General features: G+C 38.5%; 1 protein-coding gene and 1 pseudogene across 2 annotated transcripts in view; one reads left to right on the top strand and one right to left on the bottom strand.

Annotated features, from left to right (window-relative positions):
* The window catches only part of B3GALT1 (beta-1,3-galactosyltransferase 1), a 576,174-nt gene that overhangs the window by 147,160 nt on the left and 405,507 nt on the right, over positions 1-23,507 (bottom strand). The window lies entirely within an intron of this gene.
* On the top strand, positions 9,142-11,603 carry LOC129031288 (cTAGE family member 9-like; annotated as a pseudogene).

Raw genomic sequence — 23,507 nt, 5'->3', positions numbered from 1 at the left:
AAATATATGCTTCATATATGGCTTTGAATTGACAGTTGTCCTCCAAGTTTTGAGGCTTCTAGATGACAGACAGTAGGGTTTTATAAGTTCAAAATGCTGAAGGGCAGTACATCAGAATACAGGAGAGAGCTGTGGGCTAAAATGCCCCTGCTGGAACATACAGGTTTTGTATTATAGGAACCTCTCTGACAATGAAGTGTTTGACTTAATAGTTTTTACATTCTTCTGGACAAATGAGTCTCATTGTCATTTCTGAATAATAAAACTGGGGTTCTCCAGTGGTCATGTTCTCCAAGCACTGAATGGAAAAAGGTATTGTCTTTTCTGGAGCTGTGATTCTCAAAGTGTGGTCCCTGGACCCCTGTAGGTCTCTGATACTATTTGAGGAGGTCCTTTTGCAACTGCATATCTCCATGAAGCCTGAGTTTTTTTCTTATACTCCAACCAAAATAACAGATCATGGCACACTGAATGCAAAAGCAGGTATGAAAAACCAGCTGTTTTCCTCTGGGCCAGCCACTGTCATCTTCTCATGATTTGTAAAGTATAATGCTTTTTCTTAAAAAGATATTATTTATTTCTAACATATAATGAGTGTATTGCTTCTTTAAAATTCAATAAAAGGTGTTAACATTATCAGCTTTAATTTATAACATGGTAAATGTTGATAAATATAACCCATATAGTAAAAAGCTCTTTGGGGTCTTCAATAATTTCTAAGAGAGTAAAGGGTCAGAGATCAAAAAGCTTGACAAAACTACTATAGAGGCATAAGAATTCAAGTTCTTCTGAATAAGTAACCAGTCCTTTAATAACAGCTTAAAGGTGAACAAACACGTTTGGTTTCCGAGTTTGTAGACGTTAAGTTGTCTGGGAAATACTAGCGCTGCCCTCGGGGTGTTTAGATTATTTACTTGTTTTGATGTGGGGCTGGCTCATCAGGCATGTGAGGTTTCCCCTGTAGGACTCTGAGTCCCTCCACTGTGGACTGAATTTAAGCTTTGGAATAAGCCTTGTGGATAATATTGATGGGCATTACAATATTCACTTACATTTCAGCCTCTGGAGTAAAACAATAATCAAAGAGAGTGTTGCACAACCAGGCATCGTTGAATTGACTGAAGAAAAATTTAACATAAATGCAAGGAGAATGTTTCTATTGATGTTGGTGCCAAATATTCCATTTTGAAATGTTATCTCTAGGTAACTGGTTGAAACTTCATCACTTAGATGTATCAAATGTAAAAACTATCACTCAATATTTCACTAGAGTGTAATTTATAGGAAACAGTAAACAATACTGTTAAGCTTTATATTCAGAGCAAAAAGACTTATGACTGTAGGCCAACCTCAGCAAACTAGGCTAATGAGATGAAGTTCAAACTAAATGTATGAAAATAAATTGACAATGGGGTCAGGCATGGTGGCTTAAGCCTGTAATCCCAGCAATTTGGGAGGCAGAGGTGAGCGGATCACCTGAGGTCAGGAGTTCGAGACCAGCCTGACCAGTATAGTGAAACCCTGTATCTACTAAAAATAAAAAAATTAGCTGGGTGTGGTGGCATGCACCTGTAGTCCCAGCTACCTGAGGGGCTGAGACAGGAGAATTGCTTGAACACAAGAGGCAGAGGTTGCAGTGAGTTGAGATCACACCACTGCACTTTAGCCTGGGGGCAACAGAGTGAGACTTTGTCTCAAAAAAACAAAAAAAAAAAGGAAAGAAAGAAAAGAAATTCAGAATGGTAATATGTTCAAATAAAATATTTAAATTAATTAAATCTTAATATTTTGAAGTATATGTCAAATTTCTGGTTAATAGATACTAGTATTTTAAAATACATCTATTGTTGGACTTATTTTAATGAAAGCAAAACTTCTGCTTTGAAATTTTCATTAAGTCCTGTAGTTTCACTCCTCTTTAGTTTTTACATCTACTAAATGAGAAGACTGCATCAATAATCACCAGCTCTAACATTCATTCCAATGTAAGCCATAAACAGAGTAGGTTTCTTAAGTAGAGTCTGTTCTCTCAGGTAGTTTAAACATGTCACCTGCTGTGCTTTATTTCTTTTTGTTTGCCCTATAAACTATATTTGCTATGAAGTTCTACAGTGAAATTCATCACAACTTTAGAAAAGATCAACCCAAAATAGTGACTGCTGACACTAGTTAAGCGATATTAAGTGATATTTTACAGAAAACTCTGAGACTATCTTCACAGAAAATTATAGTATTTCAGGAAAGAGTAGAATTTTTACCTGTAAGGAATTTAGACCTTTCAATAAAATAATGTTGGACTTACCTATCATTGAACTTTCTCTTTTCCTTTACACTTTTCTTCTGGGTTACCTTGAAGGTGGTGACAGTGGAGTAGAGATAGAAGCCAAAGGAAGAAATAATTTTGGGGCCAATTCAGTTTTATGTCCCTGGTTCACTAAAATTCATGTCACTTGATGTAGGAATTTGAGCTTTTACTACTTCTGATTTTTGTCCAATTCTAAACAAATCTTTCCTAAAGCATATGATTCACAGGGCATTGGAATAAAGCTCTTATCAAAGACCACGCTAATTCAAAGCCATCCGCTTACGGTTTGTCTACCATGCTATTGCATTTTAAGTAACCAATTATTATGTAAAATTCTGGCTTCAGTGGTATTAAGGATACGCAGGAGTCATGAACTCTGTATGATTATAAAAAACTTGAATCTTCATTAAAGGACATAGAAAGTTAATTAAAAGCTAATTAAAAGGAACGAAGATTTCTGAATATCTGATATTCTCTACTTATTCAGTACATTTGGAAAGTTGAAAACTGTGGTCAATGTCAGGTCAAAGACACTAAAGTCTTTCTCTTGGGGTAATTGCAGCCTCTTGACTTTGCTTGAGAGGAGCAGTCAATTGTTTATATAACTTGTAATTCACTGTTATGTCAAAAGGAGAAAAAAGTATTCAGTCCGTAAAGTATTACATAGATTCATTATCTTCGGAGTATCTGTGCAGAGAATTCTCAAATACAAATGGAATTTATACTTATATTACAGTGCATTTATACTATAGCCTACCTCAAAGCCTATGATCATTATACAAAGATTCCAAGTAAATGAGTACTGGTACTACTCATTAACATTTGAGAAGACTAATTAGTTGACTCCTTTATCCTCTTTACACAAAATAAATTTCTTCAACAAAAGCAATTTGGAGAGAATACTACAGCCAAGGGTGATAATTTGAAGAAACAATCAAAATAAATGAAAAACACTGGATTCATCATTACAGAATATTTATCATTAGAGACAAATAATTGAATCCCCCAAGAGTTCAGAAAAATGAAAAGAAAATAGTGCCACTAAAGTGGCAAATGCCAGTCCCTGACTGCTCTCAACCTCTACTTTGCTACCTGGCCGGAATTTAATTTGCCTACAGGACCAGCCCTCCCCAGATTCAGAGCCATTGCTGCCTGACGGTCAGGGTATGCTCAGAGCCCTAGGTAGCTCTCCTTGGGATGTCTCAGCTACAGTCAGGTCCCCGAGATTCTACATTGATTTCTTCTTCTTTTCTGAGTTGGATGTTTCTTGTTTTGAAACATTGGCTTTGTGCCCTGGCGCTTTGCACAGCTTTTCCCAGTTTTCTCCTCCTTTCTCTATTTTGAGGTCTGATTTTTGTTCTATCAATTTCTAGCTGCTATGTTCTTGTTCCCATAGGCAGTGCATCCAGAAAGAAAACACAATACTGTTATACCTCTCTTAAGATACATCTGGCATTTTCTGATGGAAAAAAAAAATCTAACTTATATGGCTATTTTCTGTTTCTGCCTCTGTCCACAAAGAGGAATTTTTACAACAGGGAATGATCAAAGGCAATACAGACAGTGAGATCTACCAACTCTCCCTTTTCTGCACTGCTTCAATTGCTCACAAATGGTTTCCCTTTCCTCAGCTTTAACTGCATATAAACCTGCTAAATTCTTTCGTGTTGTCCAAATGGAAGCTCTGATCAGATACCAACACTTCTTGGTTGCATTAAATAAATTGTCTGTAACTGTGTATTTGCTTTAGCACATAAACTAAATTGTCTGTAACGGAGTGTATTTTCAATGACGAATAACACCTACACAGCATTTTCTGGCTGAGATGAGACAGAGAAGAGAAAGAGAGAGAGAGGGAAGAGAGAGAAAGATAGAGATATATAGAGAGAGACAGGGGGAGAGAGAGAGAGAGAGAGAGAAGGAAGGAGGGAGATGAAGAAAGAATGCTGAACAATAACAATAACAATAACAACAACATAACAATAGAAACTTGATTTCATAGAATGGCTCATGTGAGATTCCCAATGCATCTTTTGTACCTCTTCTCTAGGGGAAACTTGAGAATATTATACTCTCAGTGTTCAAAAGGCAGAAACATGCCAGTCAGAAAGCCCCATGTAATATCCTCAGTAAACAAGTAACCAAACCAAAATTTCAAGAATGGTTATAAAGAGCATCAATGTGTAGCAGGGGTATTTTCTCTTGGAGGAAATTTAAACAACACCACACTCCAATGCACCATTTCCAAAACCAAAGTCTTCTTTCAACAGCATTGCATATATGTATTGAATGACACTGAGTAGATGAACGAACGAATAAATGAGGTTGTCACATGTCCTGTTCCTGGGATTCTTCTTTGGTGACTATGCAGCTGTGTAAAAACCTTCTTTTTGTTGAACTCCCCAACTGAGATCCTCTTCATGGATCTTGCAAGTTGTGTGACTGTGTTACTTTAATGCAAGTGGTGTTTACTGACAGTGACTGAGTTTGGCACCATTTGTAATCATCTGAATACAAAAACTGGGAAAAATTTCCAGTGTCCAGATGTTTGCCATGCTGTAGGTGAAGCAGACAGATAATGGAATGTTTTTACTTCCTCCCAGATGTTTTAGCTAGTGTCATCATAATATCCCCTCTACCAGCAAAGACCAAATAAGTGATTAAATTAGTAGACAGCATCAAACCACAAAATTAAATAAACAAAAATCAATTTCACCATATAAAAGCCAATTCCTAAGTAGAAAATGTTGATATAAAACAAGTACTGTTTTTATCAAAATGTTCAATCCCGCTTTATCTCTAGAGTTGCATTACTGAGAAAGCCCATTATGTAAAAAAATATATATAACATTTTAATCACAACATATGATGTAAAGGAAACCACACTATAGTTTGCTAGAATTTTAGACATGGTACAACTCAGTTTGCTCAAGTGCAGCGGTTGTATCTCCCCATTCACCAAAGGAACTGTTACTGGGCCAGGCTTCCTGGACTTTCTTTTTCTTTTTTTTTTTTTGAGACAGGGTCTCACTCTGTCACCCAGGCTGGAGTGCAATGGTGAGATCTCAGCTCACTGCAACCTCTGCCTCCCGGGTTCAAGTGATTCTCCTGCCTCAGCCTCCTGCGTAGCTGGGATTACAGGCACGTGCCACCATACCTGGCTAATTTTTGTATTCTTTAGTAGAGATGGGGTTTCACCATGTTGGTCATGTTGGTCTTGAACTCCTGACCTCATGATCTGCCTGCCTCAGCCTCCCAAAGTGCTGGATTACAGGCGTGAGCCACCACGCCTGGTCCCCTGTGCTTTCTTATCTATCACCTTTGTTACCTACTGCTCTGATAAACAAAAGAATCAAGCCTCTCAAACAAAGCAGTTGTATCTAGTGACCAACCAGTTTTTCCTCTGCAGGTATAAAGTTGGGACTAGGTTTCTATTATAACAGATGGCAATCAGAGACATGAAATCCTATTTTCTGTAAATTTGATAAACTTGTGTTAAATTATATTAGGTAAACTTTAGTGCAAGAAGAGCACTTGCAATCATTTAGTATTTATTATTACTCTTGTAGCACATCAAGCACACATTCATGGAATCTGCCTGTATGTCAAGCATTATATTATTTGCAAAATTCATAACTAAAAAGGTATTTTACACATCATTTAAAAACATCTAAAAAATCAATGCACATACATGAACACATATCTGACACAAAAACATAGAAAATGTGTAAACTCAAAGAAATTATAGTCATGAAGCTTGGGATAATTTCAAACTCTCTAAATAGAAATGCTAGTGTGCTTTGGTAGTCAAGATGAATATGCCACTATTTTACTTGACCTTGATTGCTATAATAACCAATGCTATTTTTTAGATTAATTTGTGTATTGATAATAAATCTATTACTGAGACGATGTTGCATTAATCAAACATCTTTCCTACTGAAGTGTATATTGTTAAATTGTATACTAGAATTCCTATCTACCTATTGACAGCATTCCAGATATGCTACCCCAAAATAAGGCACCTTGGCATTTGAGAAAACAGCAGAAACAGGAAGTTCTCTGCTGTCCTCCCCTGAAGCAGGCCATAAAACTTAGAAAGGTCATTTTCTGACCTTCTCCCTCCTTTCTCCCCTGAACACCCTCATGTGACAGGTGTCCTACCCTCTACCAGAAAAGAAGGAATGTCACACAGGGACACAAAGAAGAATCGAAACAAACAGGCCTTGCTAAATCTCCCCTGGCCCAGTTGATGACCATTAGATCATGCCCTTTTGTCCTCCCATCACACTTCCATGCAACTGTTTATAAAAACACAGTTTTCCTGTTTCTTGGGTCTTCAATTCTGAAGGCCTTGTGTCACATAAAACATAATAAATACATTTGTATGAAATAATTTGAAATTTATTAAATAGATTTGTATCTTGTTAATCTATCTTTTTTTATAGGAGTCTCAGCCATGAACCTAGCAATCAGTGAGGAAAAATATTGCTTTTCTCCCCTCCACTATTCTACACTTAAAACTCAGTGATTGCAAAAACTAATATTGACACTCAAAAGCAATATTTATTAAGAATACATTCGGCATATGCAGAATGACACTAACATATTTATATCATGTCTTTGCCCTGCAGAACAAAGATGATATTTGATTGTTTCATGGATCATAAGAAATAAAGGTTTGAAATTGGGGATTTTTTTTTTGTTTGTTTATGAACCAGTTTGGATAAATCCTGTTTAATAACTGTTAATCCACATTTAACACAACTCTTGCAAGAAAAGAATCTTAATTCTTGCTGAGAAAGTTGCTCTTCCTTTCCTGACCTTCTGTAATTTGGCCACAGTTTGATTCACGCTTGTTTTTCTATTCTCCTCTCTTGTGTAGTCTATAATCCAAACAAATCAAAATACTCCGCATTTCTGCCTTCATTAACCTGAGTTTTCTCATGAAAAGACCTTCCCCTAACTGGACAAACTCATTTGAAAAACTGTAATAGATCATACAAAAGGAAGAAATATAATTATTCCTTAACATGTTAAAATGATTTCACTAGTAAACAAATAAAAATGAAAGCATGAAGAAAATTGCATTTTTTAACCTATTAAATTGCAGAGAGACAGATGGATAGACATTCCTTTGCTGACAATATTGAGGTGAATCTGGAAACTTCATGTATGGCTGGAAAAACAATTAATTATCTTGCCTTCGCAAAATAAATTGGCATCATATATTAACAGTTGTAAAAATGTTCAGAAGCATAGATCTCATAATCCCACATTTATAAATTTATCCTAAATAAAGAAACCAAAGGAGGAGGAATAAATCTTACCTGTAAAGATATGTTTTTCTAATATCATAACTTAACGTCAAATAATAGTGAATAAACTAATTAAATTATATTAAGTAGAATATTATGTTGCAACCAAAAAAAATGACAATTATGAGGACAGGTGTGGCGACAAAGGAAAGTACTTTTAATAAGTAAGTTGAAAAGTTAAAAAAAAGCTATATATAACAACGTGACTATCACTGTATAAAACATGTATAGTGGGGGGAGGGATAGCATTAGGAGATATACCTAATGCTAAATGATGAGTTAATGGGTGCAGCACACCAACATGGCACACGTATACATGTGTAACAAACCTGCACGTTGTGCACATGTACCCTAAAACTTAAAGTATAATAATTAAAAAAAACCTCATAGATGATCCAGATATTGGAGTTAATAGATAGGGCATCATAATATCTATGATCAATATAAAGGAAAGAAAGAAAAAGTGAAAGACAAAACAGGTTGTGTCAGATTTCTTTCTGGCAGCTCTAAAATGCTCACTTTATTTTCACAGATTCTAATTTCCTAAATTATGTTTGATGTCTCAAGCAAAAATCATAGCATTGTCTAGTGTTATTCTAAATGTATGTAAGACAATTATACTACAAATTTGAGAGGGTAAAGGGACATAATATGACAGAGGGTTGCTATACTTCACTCAAACTGGAATAAAGATGATACCAATTGACTGTGATAATGTATACATAAAGGAATATACACTAAGCTATAAAATGCAACCACTAAGCTATAAAATGCAACCAAAAAAACTATAAAAAAGAAGATACACTATAAACACTATGAATAACAAAATGGAATTCTAAAATAAATGTTCAAGTGACCCACAGGAAGTCATGAAAAATAAGCAGAGAAACAAGAATTGATACAGAAAACAAAAAATGTCAGGCTTATGCGCTAAAGTATCAACAATTAGTTTAATTATGAATGATCTACCAAGAGACAGATAATAGAAGAGTGCATTTAAAAGTATGACCCTTTCTTGTGTGTTTCTTGTATGCTGTGTACAAGAAACTCACTTGAAATTTACCAATACAGGGCAGGTCAAATTAAAAGGATGAAAAAAGATATACTACACAAACATTAATGAAAGGAAAGCAACAGTGCCTGTATGTATATCAGATAAAGCAAAGAAAATTACCAGAAACAGAGACATTATATAATGATCAAAGGTTTAATCCATGAAGAAGACAGCAATTTTAAAAGTGTATTCACCAAAAAATAGAGCTTCAAAATATGTGATGTGAAAACTGCCAGAACTAAGGCGGGTCGGGCTCGGACCAGCGCTGCCTCAGGATGTAAAGTGTAACAAGGGGGCCGGGGGAGGGTGCGGGGGACAGCATAGGCCTGTGAGGCCTGTGGGTGCCCGCATTCCCCAGCTATCCCCGCAGCCGGCTCCGCAGTGGTCCATTCCGGTTGGTTGCCGCGTGCAGATTCGGGTTCCAGACCCAAGGCTGCGTGTTCTCCACCGCTTGTTGTGGCCAGTGTTACTGCGGTGACCGCCAGAGCAGCTTGGCGCTATGGAGGAGCCCAGCGCTACCCCTCAGACCTACTTGGGGCTGGTCCTGGAGGAGCTAGGCAGAGTTGTGGCAGCACTACCTGAGAGTATGAGACAAGATTCGAATCCTTACGGTTTTCCATGGGAACTGGTGGTATGTGCAGCTGTTGTTGGATTTTTTGTTGTTCTCCTTTTTTTGTGGAGAAGTTTTAGATCGGTTAGGAGTCGGCTTTATGTGGGAAGAGAGAAAAAACTTGGTGAAACGCTTTCTGGACTAATTGAAGAAAAATGTAAACTACTTGAAAAATTTAGCCTTATTCAAAAAGAGTATGAAGGCTATGAAGTAGAGTCATCTTTAGAGGATGCCAGCTTTGAGAAGGCGGCAGCAGAAGCACGAAGTTTGGAGGAAACCTGTGAAAAACTGAACAGGTCCAATTCTGAACTTGAGGATGAAATCCTCTGTCTAGAAATAGAGTTAAAAGAAGAGAAATCTAAACATTCTCAACAAGATGAATTGATGGCAGATATTTCAAAAAGGATACAATCTCTAGAAGATGAGTCAAAATCCCTCAAATTACAAATAGCTGAAGCCAAAATCATCTGCAAGATTTTTCAAATGCCTGAAGAACGATGGGCGATAGCAATAAAAGATGCTTTGAGTGAAAATTCTCAACTTCAGGAAAGCCAGAAACAGCTTTTGCAAGAAGCTGAAGTATGGAAAGAACAAGTGAGTGAACTTAATAAACAGAAAATAACATTTGAAGACTCCAAAGTACACGCAGAACAAGTTCTAAATGATAAAGAAAATCACATCAAGACTCTGACTGGACACTTGCTAAAGCTGAAAGATCAGGCTGCTATGCTTGAAGAAGACACAACGGATGATGATAACTTGGAATTAGAAGTGAACAGTCAATCGGAAAATGGTGCTTACTCAGATGATCCTCCAGAAGGAGCTTTGAAGAAACTGATTCATGCTGCTAAGTTAAATGTTTCTTTAAAAACCTTAGAAGGAGAAAGAAACCACATTATTATTCAGTTATCTGAAGTAGACAAAACAAAGGAAGAGCTTACAGAGCATATTAAAAATCTTCAGACTCAACAAGCATCTTTGCAGTCAGAAAACATATATTTTGAAAGTGAGAATCAGAAGCTTCAACTGAAACTTAAAATAATGACTGAATTATATCAAGAAAATGAAATGACACTCCACAGGAAATTGACAATAGAGGAAAACTACCAGATAGAGGAAGAAGAGGAACTTTCTAAAGTGGAAGAAAAGATCAGCCATGCCACTGAAGCCATGCCACTGAAGAGCTGGAGACCTATAGAAAGCTAGCCAAAGATCTTGAAGAAGAATTGGAGAGAACTGTTCATTTTTATCAAAAGCAGGTTATTTCCTATGAGAAAAAAGGACATGATAATTGGTTGGCAGCTCGGACTGCTGAAAGAAACCTCAATGATTTAAGGAAAGAAAATGCTCACAACAAACAAAAATTAACTGAAACAGAGTTTAAATTTGAACTTTCAGAAAAAGATCCTAATGCACTTGATGTTTCAAATACAGCATTTGGCAGAGAGCATTCCCCATATGGTCCCTCACCATTGGGTCGGCCTTCATCTGAAATGAGAGCTTTTCTCTCTCCTCAAACTTTGTTGGAGGATCCACTCAGACTCTCACCTGTGCTTCCAGGGGGAGGAGGAAGAAGCCCAAGTGGCCCAGGGAATCCTCTGGACCATCAGATTACCAATAAAAGAGGAGAGCCAAGCTGTGATAGGTCAACTGAGGCTCACAGGACTCCTTCTGACACTGGGTCCCTGTCATCTCTGTGGGAACAGGACCGTAGGATGATGTTTCCTCCACCAGGACAATCATATCCTGATTCAGCTCTTCCTCCACAAAGGGAAGACAGATTTTATTCTAATTCTGATAGACTGACTGGACCAGCAGAACTCAGAAGTTTTAATACGCCTTCTTTGGATAAAATGAATGGGTCAATGCCTTCAGAAATGGAATCCACTAGAAATGATGCCAAAGATGATCCTGGTAGTTTAAATATGCCTGATTCATCTCTCCCTGCTGAAAATGAAGCAACTGGCCCTGGCTTTATTCCTCCACCTCTTGCTCCAATCAGTGGTCCATTGTTTCCAGTGGATACAAGGGGCCCGTTCATGAGAAGAGGACCTCCTTTCCCCCCACCTCCTCCAGGAACCATGTTTGGAGCTTCACGAGGTTATTTTCTACCAAGGGATTTCCCAGGTCCACCACATGCTCCATTTGCAATGAGAAACATCTATCCACCGAGGGGTTTACCTCCTTACTTTCATCCAAGACCTAGATTTTACCCCAACCCCACATTCTGAAGGTAGAAGCGAGTTCCCTTCAGGGTTGATTCTGCCTTCAAAGGAGCCTGCTACTGAACATCCAGAACCACAGCAAGAAACCTGACAATATTTTTGCTTTCTTCGAAAGTAATTTTGATTGATCTCATTTTCAGTTTAAGTAACTGCTGTTACTTAAGTGATTACACTTTTCTCAAATTGAAGTTTAATGGAATTATAGTTCTCAGGATAGTATTTTGTAAATAAAGATGGTTTAAATATGAAAAAAACAAAAACAAAACATGTATAGTGATGTAGAAACATGTTTGAAAGATATACAATACAGATAAGTTTGTTAGGATGGTGCAATTACATGTGTTTTCCCATGTGATTTCCATTTTATAGAATTTTCACTTCATTTTGTGATAATAATTAATTAAAACAATTAAAATTCATGTTTTATGTCTCAGTTCAAACAGATCTTCCTTCCAAGAAAACCTTCATAATGCCTTATTTATATTTTATTCTTGGAATTTATACATGTTCCTGCGGTAGAGCTATCAGTGAACTTGTAGTAAGTTAATAAGTTGTGTAATTACTTGTTTCTAGATTTTGGAAATGGGCACAAGAGTTTGTAAATAGATCCTATGTTTCATTAGTAGTAAGAATTGTGACTAAAATTTTGAGATGCACTCAGTTGTCTATTCTGCTCAGAAGGGATAATAATTGCCATGTGTGCACCTGCAAAATCCATGGGCCTCTTTCTCCAAAGACTCATTGTTATCTAATATTCCCATATGGACATTATCCAAAATGGTCACTGATTTCACCCCCTTACATGGTATTTTTCCCCCTATTGACAGTAGAGAAACTAATCATTGCAGCTATTTAAATAAATTTAACATTGAACGCATTATTTTTCTAAATCTCTGCTATTAGAGATGGGGTCACTTCCAATAGGGAAGCAACACTTTTTCCTAGTGCTTAAAATGGAGATAGCCCTAACAGATGCCCCAGGTAATTTCAATGGCTCAAAGAATTCCAAGTGCAGTAGAATCCACAGTAGGATCTGGAAGAAAAACAAAAGAAAATGGGTCTTGTTTCAAGTCCAAGTTCTCTCAAGTAAGCACAGAGTAATCCAATTTGCTAGAGATTTAATCTAATAGGGTCAGTGAGCAAGGCACCTTCAGATTTAAAAAGCAAAAACAAACCCCGCAAAACTTAAAGACTAAAAAATCATTACTTAAAGCATTTCAAGCATGGGCCAAGCTGAGGATCAGGCTCCTGGAGGAAATGCTGGGTTTTGCTTTCCCCCAGGCTGCCATCTGGCTGTGCTCTATGGCATGCTAGATGCTGTGAGTGTGAGTTGCTATCAGCAGGCATGTGGACTCACTGGATTCCACATCATTTTTATTCCCATTTCTTCATCCAACACTAATCACATGTGTTTGTACTCCAGAAACCATCTGGCAGGTATGGCTACCTACCACGGCTATGTCATGCTGCAGCATGTTTAGAGGCTCTCTTAAAAAATACAAATACAGTAGTAGGTTAAATTGAAGAGGTAAATCCAGGTACTGGACCATATTTCCTTGACCATTGTCTTTTTTCCCACTGCTCCATTATTAAAAGTTTGGATTAAAATTTGGGAATCAACCCACATAACCATTCAGAAAGAGATGCTTCCAAAAGGCTTAAAAGAAGTAAGGAATGAAAGCCAAAAACACAGAAATAAACTGAACATTGGGGAAAAAAATCTATACACTAAAGCTAATAAGTTTTGCATTGTATTTCCAAGGAAATGGTGGAAATTTTTTATTTTTGAGACAAAGTTGCACTCTGTCACCCAGGCTAGAGTATAGTGGCTTGATCTCAGCTTACTGCAACCTCCACCTCCTGGGCTGAAGCAATCCTGCCACCTCAGCCTCCCAAGTAGCTGAGACCACAGGTGTGAGCCACCAAGCCCAGCTAATTTTTTTGTATTTTTAGGAGAGATGGAGTTTTGCCATGTTGCCCAGGGTGGTCTCAAATTCCTGAGCTCAAGCTACTCACCCACCTTGGCCTCCCACAGTGCTGGGATTACATGCACGAGCCACCACTCCCAGTTGGAATTTTTAAATTATTATTTTTATTTACAAGACTTAGGCTACTGATGTAGAACTGGTAGTGATGAAAGTTCCTACCACTTGGAAATTACCAGATTCAGACTCAGAAAAAAAATACTGAATGACTTTATTTTAGACCTTAAGTCAGAATAACATTTAGTGCTTTAAGTTTCTTTCTTCTCTACTCTTGTCAGTCAGTAGTTCCTTCAGTGACTCAGAGGACCATCAGGTACTACCTTTTTCTACCTGCAGTGCCATTCATTCATCCATTTGTTCATTCTAAAAACATTCATTGAATATCTGCTATTGTCAGACATTAATGCAGGTGCTGGGTTACAGTGAAAACCAAGCAAGTAAATAAAGCATGAAGATATTAGATGCTACAATAAATATAAAACAGAGGAGTAATGTGATGGAGTGCGACTAGAGGTCTTGTTTAGATTGGATCAGGGAATGCATCCTTGAGGAGGTGACATGTAAGTGGAGATGGGATTGATTAGATATTGGAGGCTTTGGTGGAAGAGCATTCCAAGTAGATGCAACACAGTATTAGGGCCCTAAGTTGTTCAAGGAAGAGATAAAGGCAAGAGTAGCTGCAGCATAGGCCCAAGTGGAAGATGGGTAAAAGATGAGTTTGAGTGGGGAGAGAGGGATCATCTTACATAGGGCCTTGTAGGCAGAGTGAGGCATTTGGATATCATTCTAAATGCAGTGGAAAACCCTGGGGGGCTTTACACAGGGCCACTAATCTGATCCACTTGAAAGATTGCTGCCATTAGGGAGACAAGATAAAAGCAAAGAGACCAGCTATGGGCTATTTATTAACTTAGCCCAGGTGAGAGATGATGGCCTCTTAGACCAGGATGGTATGTCTTAAAGGCAGATTTAGCAGGTCTTGCCTATTGATTTGAAGGGGCCAGGAGCAAAAGGAAAAGAGGAACCAAGGATGATCACGTTAAACAGACTTAAAAACTCAGCAAAAATATTCCCAGCTCTGCAAAATGAATGGGAAACAGGGAGCTCACTTGATGAAATTCCAGTGAAGTAACATCTGTATTGCAGTAGATATATGCATTTCCTTTTAGACATTAATGCCCTAGGAGGTTGGTCTATGGTACATCGAGGAGGACCTGCAGACAACGCTTTGAGAAGCACAACTAATTCTAAATGAAAGGCAGGACAAACTCCTAACAGAAACTTCCCCAGCAGTTTTGCCACCCGTGGGTAGCTTTGGAGCACAGCCAGGATTTTCACTGCAAAAGAGCCACGGTTTCCTCATCCGTAAAATGAGAAGTTTTAAATGAGATGTTCTCTAAGGTTGCTTCTAATTTAAAAATGCTGTGGTTTAACACCCTACTGGGTCTATTCTAGGGATCTTGAGTACATAAGCCACACACAAGTTACAGTAATAAAGATACTTCAGGCTTTAAAAAAATTGTTTCATTCCTACACTTAATTCTGTATTTAAAATAAGTTTTTCTTGGTTGAGTATTTATAGTCTTTCTGAAGTGACAGCAAGTGAAGATATTTTTTGCTTGAACATTAAGTTTACCTTTTGCACCTGGGGTAAAAATTCTTCTCTTTAGGGGTAAATAAACCACAGTTAGCATGTTTCCCTTTATTCGAATAATTTTTTTTTCTGGGTACCCGGTGTGCCCGGGTCACTTCCCTGAGTGGAAAAAACATATTATCTGTACTTACACAAATATATACATAAACATATATTTGCTATTATTGAGCATGTGCTACGTGTCACACTTTGTGTTGTGATAAGTGATTTTCACATATTTACTTATTTAATCCTCACAAGAATAAGTTGTAGGAATATTTGTCTCATTTCATAAATGGGTGAACTGAGTCTTAGCATGTCGTAGAGCTAGAATTTCCACCCAGTTCTGCCAGACTTCTTAGTCAGGCTCTTATCTTTGGAAATGAGAGACATATACCTACCACTTCTCGTGGTGAGGATTAAATAAGTTGATATGTGAAAATCACTTATCACAACACAATGTGTGAACCCAGCTGTTCCATGTAGCATTCTGATGTACAACCATCACTATGCCTTTTGTGCTATTTGAGGCTGTAGCCTTTCTAAATTTCTCTCATTATTCATAACTCTGCTCCACTCACATTTCCTATCAAGGCTTAGTACATCTTCCCAAACAAATATTAACACAATTTTAGCATACTCAAAAACCGAATGACATCTTGAGCCCTGGGGCACCAGTTAGAATAGGGGTTTATGCTACACCTGTGGATTTTATTAAAGGTTTGTTTCTTTCCCTAGTCACCTTCCTTCCCTCTCTTTCTCACCTCATCCAAAATTCAGCAGAAGTCCACAGGGCACAGTGCTCAGAAGGTATTATCTGGTTATTAGTTTTTAATTTTCCTTGGAAACTCTAAAGCACTGCTGCAGACTCTGGATTCCATCTGGGTTTGTTATCCTTCCTCCCTTTGGCACCACACTGCTCTGGGCCTAGGCCAGCTCATGGCAAAAACATCTCCTTTTGTTTCTCAAGCACACATCACCAGGTACTTGCCCTGTTGATGAGCAGCCTCTCAGTCTGCTTGCTTTGTCTGCTTTTTGGTCTCTTGGTCACAGCAGGGCATGAAATGGGCAGAAGCAAAAATACCCAACAAAACATTTATCCTAAGGTCTCCAGACTCCTGAATTCACAGGATTCCCCAAATATCAAAGTTACATAAATATTTTCTTTATGGTCCTATAACCAAGCGGAGGAGAAAAAATATTTTAAAGCAAAATAGCCAGTAATCTTTTCTGCCTTCTTACTGGGGGAGATGGAGGTGGTGGCATTATTTATATTATTCTAGAAATAAATCTCTCTCTCTCCATTCCTCTTGAAGACACTGGTGAGGGAAGGAGAAATGAGAAACTGGGCACATCAATAAGCTTGGTGTATACAATGGGAGGGCTAGAGCTGAGCTTGGGGCTGGAGCTAGAAGGAGCTGCCTGGTTCAATCTGCATGAAGTGATAGGATGATACCATTTTCTTTTCTTTTTCTTTTTTTTTTTTTTTGAGATGGAGTCTCGCTCTTGTTGCCCAGGCTGGAGTGCAATGGTGTGATAGCTCACCGCAAACTCTGCTTCCCAGGTTCAAGTGATCCTCCTGCCTCAGCCTCCTGAGTAGCTAGGATTACAGGCATGCAACACAGTGCTGGCTAATTTTTTGTATTTTTAGTAGAGACGGGGTTTCTCCATGTTGGTCAGGCTGGTCTTGAACTCCCGACCTCAGGTGATCCACCCACCATGGCCTCCCAAAGTGCTGGGATTACAGGCGTGAGCCACCGCACCCGGCCTCACTCTTTTCTTATGTTTTGCTCCAGAAGAAACCACTGAGCCATGCAGGGAGGCTGGCTGAGCAGAGTTAGCAGAACTGGTATCCAATCAGAATGTCTGAAGTGTAACTTTAAGTTGTTCTTCTTATGCACACCTTCTGTCTCCTCACACTTCAGGTAAAATTTGTCTGTTGGCTTTATTATTTCCTATATTTGATTTGCTATTTTGTGGCAATCAAGGAAAGGAGAGAAATTGTATCTAAGTGAGATGTAGTACAGAGCAGAGACACCATGTGTGGGATGGTGAAAAAATCCATAAACTTAACAAATTTAGGAGGCATGGGAGTGTAAAAATAGAGGTGACTGGGAACAATGTAAGTCATCCTCTCCTCCACTGGAATTCCTGAAGTGATTGGAAAGAACATTGAAACCCACACTATGCATGATGTTTGAACCAATTTTATTTATGTCTCAATGGATGTGGTGCCCTGGATAATATCTAGAGGCCATTACCAATGTAACTGCTATTTAATAATTATAATGCAGGTTTCATTGGTTCTTGCCCTTATGTGTTGTGATAGCAGAAAAATGGCCCTCCAAAGAGGCCCACATGCTAATCCCTGGAATCTGTGGACGTGTTAGGTTACATGGAAAGGGGATTTAAGGTTGCTGCTGGAATTAGGGTTGCCAATCAGCTGACCTTAAAGAGGAGATGATCCTGGATTATCTGGGTGGGCCCAATCAAATCACAAGGATGCTTCAAAGTGGAAGTGAGAGGCAAAAGCAATGTCTTGTGAGAGAAGGCCTCCACCATTTCTGGTTTTCCAGATGGAGAAAGGAGAGCACAGGCCAAGGAATTTGGGCTGCTTCTAGAAGCCGGAAAAAAAAAATAAGAAAAATAAATTCTTCTGCAGAGTATAAAGGAAAGAACTCAAACCTGCCAACATCTTGACCTTAGCTCACGGAGACTCATGTTAGACTTCTACCCTACAGAATGGAAAGACAGTAAAATTGTGTTGTTTTAAGCCACCAAGAATATTATGGCAGCAAACGCATATCTGTCAATAGTTATCTATTGCTACATCGTAAACAACCCCAAAATTAAGTGGCCTAAGCAAAATGAATCATTTATTTTGCCTGGAAACCTATAATTTGAGCAGGGCTCAATAGGGGTGTTTGTCCCAGTGCTACACACCATCATCTTGGGTGCTTCTTTTGGGGCATGGAGAGTCCACTCTCAAGGTGGCTCACTCCCACGGCTGAAAGGTGTGCACTAGCTGTCAACCAGGAGGTGGGCTGGGAAGCTCAGCTGGGGCTGTGGGCTTGGGAACTCATTCCCTTTCCATGTTTCTCTCCACAGGCTGTTTGGACTTCCTCACGGCATGATGCAAGATGATTGCAAAATCAAGCATTCCAAGAGAGCAAAAGAGAAGATTTAGGCCAAAATGCGACATTGTTATGACCTAGCTTGGGAAGTAACATACTTTCACTTCTGTCAGATTCTACTGGTCTGCTCAGGTTCAAGAGGAGTGGACAGAGATTTATCCCTTGGTAAGGAATGGCAAGTTTTTAGTAAAGCATGTGAGATGGCAGACAGTTGTGAAGCCATCTTTGGAAGTTACAATCTGCAATACTCACTTATGTGAAACCTCATAAGTGAAACCTGCTTGTGCACTGTATCCCAAAATCATTGCTGGGGGACCACTGGGGATATTCCATGTGTACTTCAAAGTAAGCTTTGCACTTACCACCTACTTGCACTTTTAGTTTTCATCTCCTGCTTCCAACACTTGTTTCTGACTACAGCTGTGTCTTCTGGATAATGAAAAGTCTGTTGTTATTCCCATCTCACTATCACCATTGAGGAGTGTGTATGTTAGGCTGTAACAAAAGAGGAATGGCAGCTCTCGGTCTCTCTGCTTTTGGTTTTCCTCTGATAAGGAATACCCAAATAGGACATTTTCTTTGAAGGTCCTCAATGTCTTATGCAAATAGAGTCTAGTGAGTCCAGACCTAATTGAACTCTGGAGTATATACATTAGGTTCAGACTCACAATAACAGAACTACGATTTAGATGACCTTTGGAAATTTTAATTACTCAAGGTACATCATCCCACATAGTCTTAGCCGATTTGCAATTAGAAAGATTAGTGTCCTCTGCCTTCTTTGCCACAGTTTCTTTATATCTGTGTTTCCTAGCTGGAAGATTAAGCTTGGTTGAATGACAAATAAGTAGATAAAATGAGGGAAGTTAAATTTTCTGTATCTTGTGCTCTTTTATATCAGTTAAAGTAGCTTCTGTATAGAGAGCTCAGGTACTGATTGTCTCTTCTTTTCAGCCTCCCCCAACCCCCTTAAAAAGTGTTTAAAATCCCAAACCTAGATTGCTTCAGGCTCTTGATTTTAGAACTAATGTATGGGTCCTCTTGCCTCTAGTCAATGCTATCCAACAGAAATTTCTGCAATGATGAAAGTGTTTTATATTTGTGCTGTCCAATATGGTGTCCAATAGCCACATGTGGCTATTAAGCATTTGAAATGTGGCTAGTGTGATTGAGAAAGTGAATATGTAACTTAAAAGTAAATAGCCACATGTGGTTAATAGCTACCATATTGCAGAATGTGACTCTGGATGTTGGAATATGAGTGTGACTTTTATGTCCTCAGTTTCTGAAAACTGCCTACAGCCAAAGAAGAAGGTTTGAGGCAATTAGAGTCCCAATTAGATTTAGGAGTATGTGGGTCTATTATATATTGTTATAGCTCTAGCTGCATCACAGAATTAAAGGCATGAAGAGTTTAACTGGACTCTGACTTTACAATCTGATCAGTTTTATTTTATGAGGTTAGCCTCATTTACCAAAGACACAGCTATGTCAATTATCTTGTTTTCATGGACTTCAAGGCACTTTACTAGAAAAAAATAAAGAATTAAGAAAAAAGCATCTTGATTCTTCTTATAAGCTTCCCCAAGCCTTGCCTTGACATTGATTAAGTCTGCCCCGGGCCTGTACTGCCTTTCTCTCATTTTTTCTAATATGATGAATAGCTTTACATACTGCAAAAGAAGCGTTCTTCAGGGATTAAAGCTGTGACAAGTTTTTCTTTTGGGTCTGCTATAATAGCTATCATAAGTCAGCTAATGCAACATCATGCTGCGTAACAAATCACCCCACAAGTCAGTGGCTCACAACTCAAACAAGTATAGGTTGACTGGGTTCAGCTCATCTAGGCTGAGTACAATGAAGTTTGGCTCGAGGCTGTAGGTTGCTCAGGTCTGCTTATGTCTGTGTATCTCAGGGCATGTTCTCATAGAGATAACAAATACACAAGCAGGTCACATAGCCAAGCCAAGAGAGAAGAGTGGGATAGCACACTTTTCCCACTAGGAGGGATGGATGATGAATAAGAGTGAAGGTTTATGACCAGTAACTCAATTTATCACACCTATCCCAAACTTTCTCTCTTTCTCTCCCTCTTTATCATAGTGATGATAAAATCAATGCTTTTTAAAAAGCTTCTATCCTTGGAAAAATGATGCTCTGACTTTTATAGTAAATAAATCAGTGACTTGGGGTATCTGGAAATTAGATTACCAACTATGATCTTTAATAACCTATTTTATATTCCAATGAATGTGGATGGGATAATTCATCTTAATGCATCAATTTGATGACATTTTCTCTTTTTCTTAAACTTTCATGTTCATTTACTTAAAAACAGATCAACTAATGTACCACTGATCTCTCTGGAACTACCCACTTGGAGCTCTACAGCATCTGTCTACAGTAATTCCAGCTCAGTCTAATCCTTTAAAATCTTTAGAGGCCAGATCTTTAACATAAATGAGGCATTCCTAGTTTTTTTTAAAAAGTAGGCTAGAGAATAATATGTGGGTATATGTGTGTGGGTGCAAGGTATGACACTATTTTTGCAAATAAATATATGTGTATATCTGCTTAGAAGGATTAGGAAGGTTAGATGATCTCTAGGGAGTGTTAGTGGTGTCTCATTTTCACTTTTTCCTTTACATACTATCATATTCTTTGAATATTATTCGGTAAGCAGGCATTATTTTTATGACAAAAAGTTGTTAAAAATAAAAACTACATCATTATACTTCTAATATTTTGACAGGCTGTCACAGTTGGCAGGATAGAAACTTCATAATTCCATGACTTACCAGTTTATAATTGAGTTACCTTTTTTTTTTTTTTTTTTTTTTTTGAGACGGAGTTTCGCTCCTTTGCCCAGGGTGGAGCGCATTGGAGCGATCTCGGCTCATTGCAAGCTCCGCCTCCCAGGTTCACGCCATTCCCCTGCCTCAGCCTCCCGAGTAGCTGGGACTACAGGCGCCCACTACCACACCCGCCTAATTTTTTGTACTTCTAGTAGAGACGGGGTTTCACCATGTTAGCCGGGATGGTCTCTGTCTCCTGACCTCGTGATCCGCCCGCCTCGGCCTCCCAAAGTGCTGGGATTACAGGCGTGAGCCACCGCGCCGGGCCCTGAGTTACCTTTTCAGAGGAGAAGAGAAAGACATATGGGGTGCATTTGAGGGGTCAGTCAGTAGGAGTCTTTTAGGGTTCAGTAGGAGATTTTATTTTGTATTGCTCTAGTTTCAGTTGACGTTTCCCTTAGCCCTTTGTTTTTAAATATCTCTTACTCTGAAATGATCTGCCCTTGCAACCATTTATAAGCATTCCAGATTTAGTACAGCTTCCAATAAAGGGAAGTCACTTAGCGGAAAAGTGACCAAGCGTTTCTGCTTTCTTACAAAAGCTCTGTGGTCTCCATAGCATCATTTTGTGTTATCTTAAAATGACTTGTAGTCAGGCAGCAGATGTCATCTATTCTAACAGCAAAAGCTTTTTGCAATGCTCAACCATTCCTGTTTTTAACCTTAAGATAATTTTAATCCTTCAGTACCAACTGTTAAAGAGAAAAAAAAAATACAAAACGTAAGTTTCCCAGGACCAGGCTTTTCCTGAGTCACTTCAGCATGGGTCAGGGGCTCATACATCAAACTCCCAACCATTCATGGAAGTCGGTGCCCCGACTCCAGCCACTTGCATACCTTCTAGGCATCTAACGTAGGGAGAGTAGCCCAGTAGTCAGGGCAGCCCTGTTGATTCCTGAGTTTGAAACCTGGCTCTTCATGTATGACAACCAGTAAGTTACTAAAACCTTGCTGAGCCACATTTTTCTCCTCCTGCAAAGTGTGGATGAAAATGACACCTACTTCTTCAGGTCCTGTGAGAACAAAATGAGAGGGCATTTGAAAGTATTTAGGAGAGCATCTGTCAGGTAAAAGCACCCAGTGAACCTAATCGATTGTTCCCCTGATGCCCTAAGGGGTTGGTGCATATCCACCAGGTGAGCATTCACTCTCTAGAAATAGACAGGAGCAAGTATGGTATTTTACTTTGTGAGAAAACCCATGATTGACTGGGATCTAAACTAGATGCACTTACATAATTTACATGAATATTTCATAGCCACAAGATGCTTAAAGCTGAAGTTTAAACTGGAACAAACTTGGGAGCACATCTGCTTTGTAATGTTTCTTTTGTAGCTTTTCTTGTCATTATAAACTACGCACGAGATTGGGGATAAGGGGAGAAAGAATATCTTATTTTTGACATGAAAATAGCTTTAAAAGCCTGAACTAGAGGACTATAAATCAAGTAACATTGTTTCAGTTTTATTATAATGTACTTCAGGGAATAAATTTGATTTTCTGAAATATTTCATAGGAATGGTTATATTATTCACTTTCCAGGGTTCTAGCTATATTGAATTACACATCGTGTAATCATCACATAATGTTACTGAATTTTATTTTCATATTATATATTGTCCCTCTGAAATCAATATCTGGAACATTTAATTCCCATAAATGGGAATTTGCTCATTAAAAATGCATAGAATGTAAAACAAACCAATGACTATTTCATCTATATTGTGCAATACCATCCTCTGCCCTTCAACATATATGCACATTATTTTAATCATCCTCATCCAGAAATTGAAGATGGAAGAATATTGCTTCATTGAGAACATTTCTCAGAGAAATAATGTAATGCAGGAATAATATACAATATTTGGCAGGTATAGGAATGACTCTGACTTAGGTTTGACTATATGAGATCCTTTTTCTTCTTCCCTGGTTGCTTTTCCACAGAGTTGCTGCTGAGTGACCGAGGAAGATTTCGGGCTTTTGGCATGTTGGGATACTGAGTGGGATAAGAGTTCCTCAGGAAGCCATGAAGGGAGGACTTCTGGTGGAAGACTGCATCACACAGAGATACTTATAAGCCACTGCTCTGGGGTTTAGTTAAAAGAATTACAGATACTAACGTTATGAATGTATAATGTTTTTTCTGCAAAGGATTCCAGAAAGTCTCAACTCTTTTAAAACTCAAACATAACTCAGGGTGGTAGCTGACACGCCAAATTTTAGTGGGCGTAATTTGAAATGGATGAGAAATTATCATAGGTGTTAACAGGTCCAAATGCAGTGCAGTAGTAAAGCACCAAAGAGCTCACAAAGGACTTGAAAGATGTTTGATGTAGCATGTTGATGGCTGCCAAATAGCATCTGTCCTCAAAAATGCCTGGCCAGGAA

Source organism: Pongo pygmaeus, chromosome 11, assembly GCF_028885625.2.
Source record: "Pongo pygmaeus isolate AG05252 chromosome 11, NHGRI_mPonPyg2-v2.0_pri, whole genome shotgun sequence".
In the NCBI taxonomy this organism is placed as follows: Eukaryota; Metazoa; Chordata; class Mammalia; order Primates; family Hominidae; genus Pongo; species Pongo pygmaeus.
Note: the sequence above shows the minus strand (reverse complement) of the source record. Positions and strands in the feature narration are given on the sequence as shown.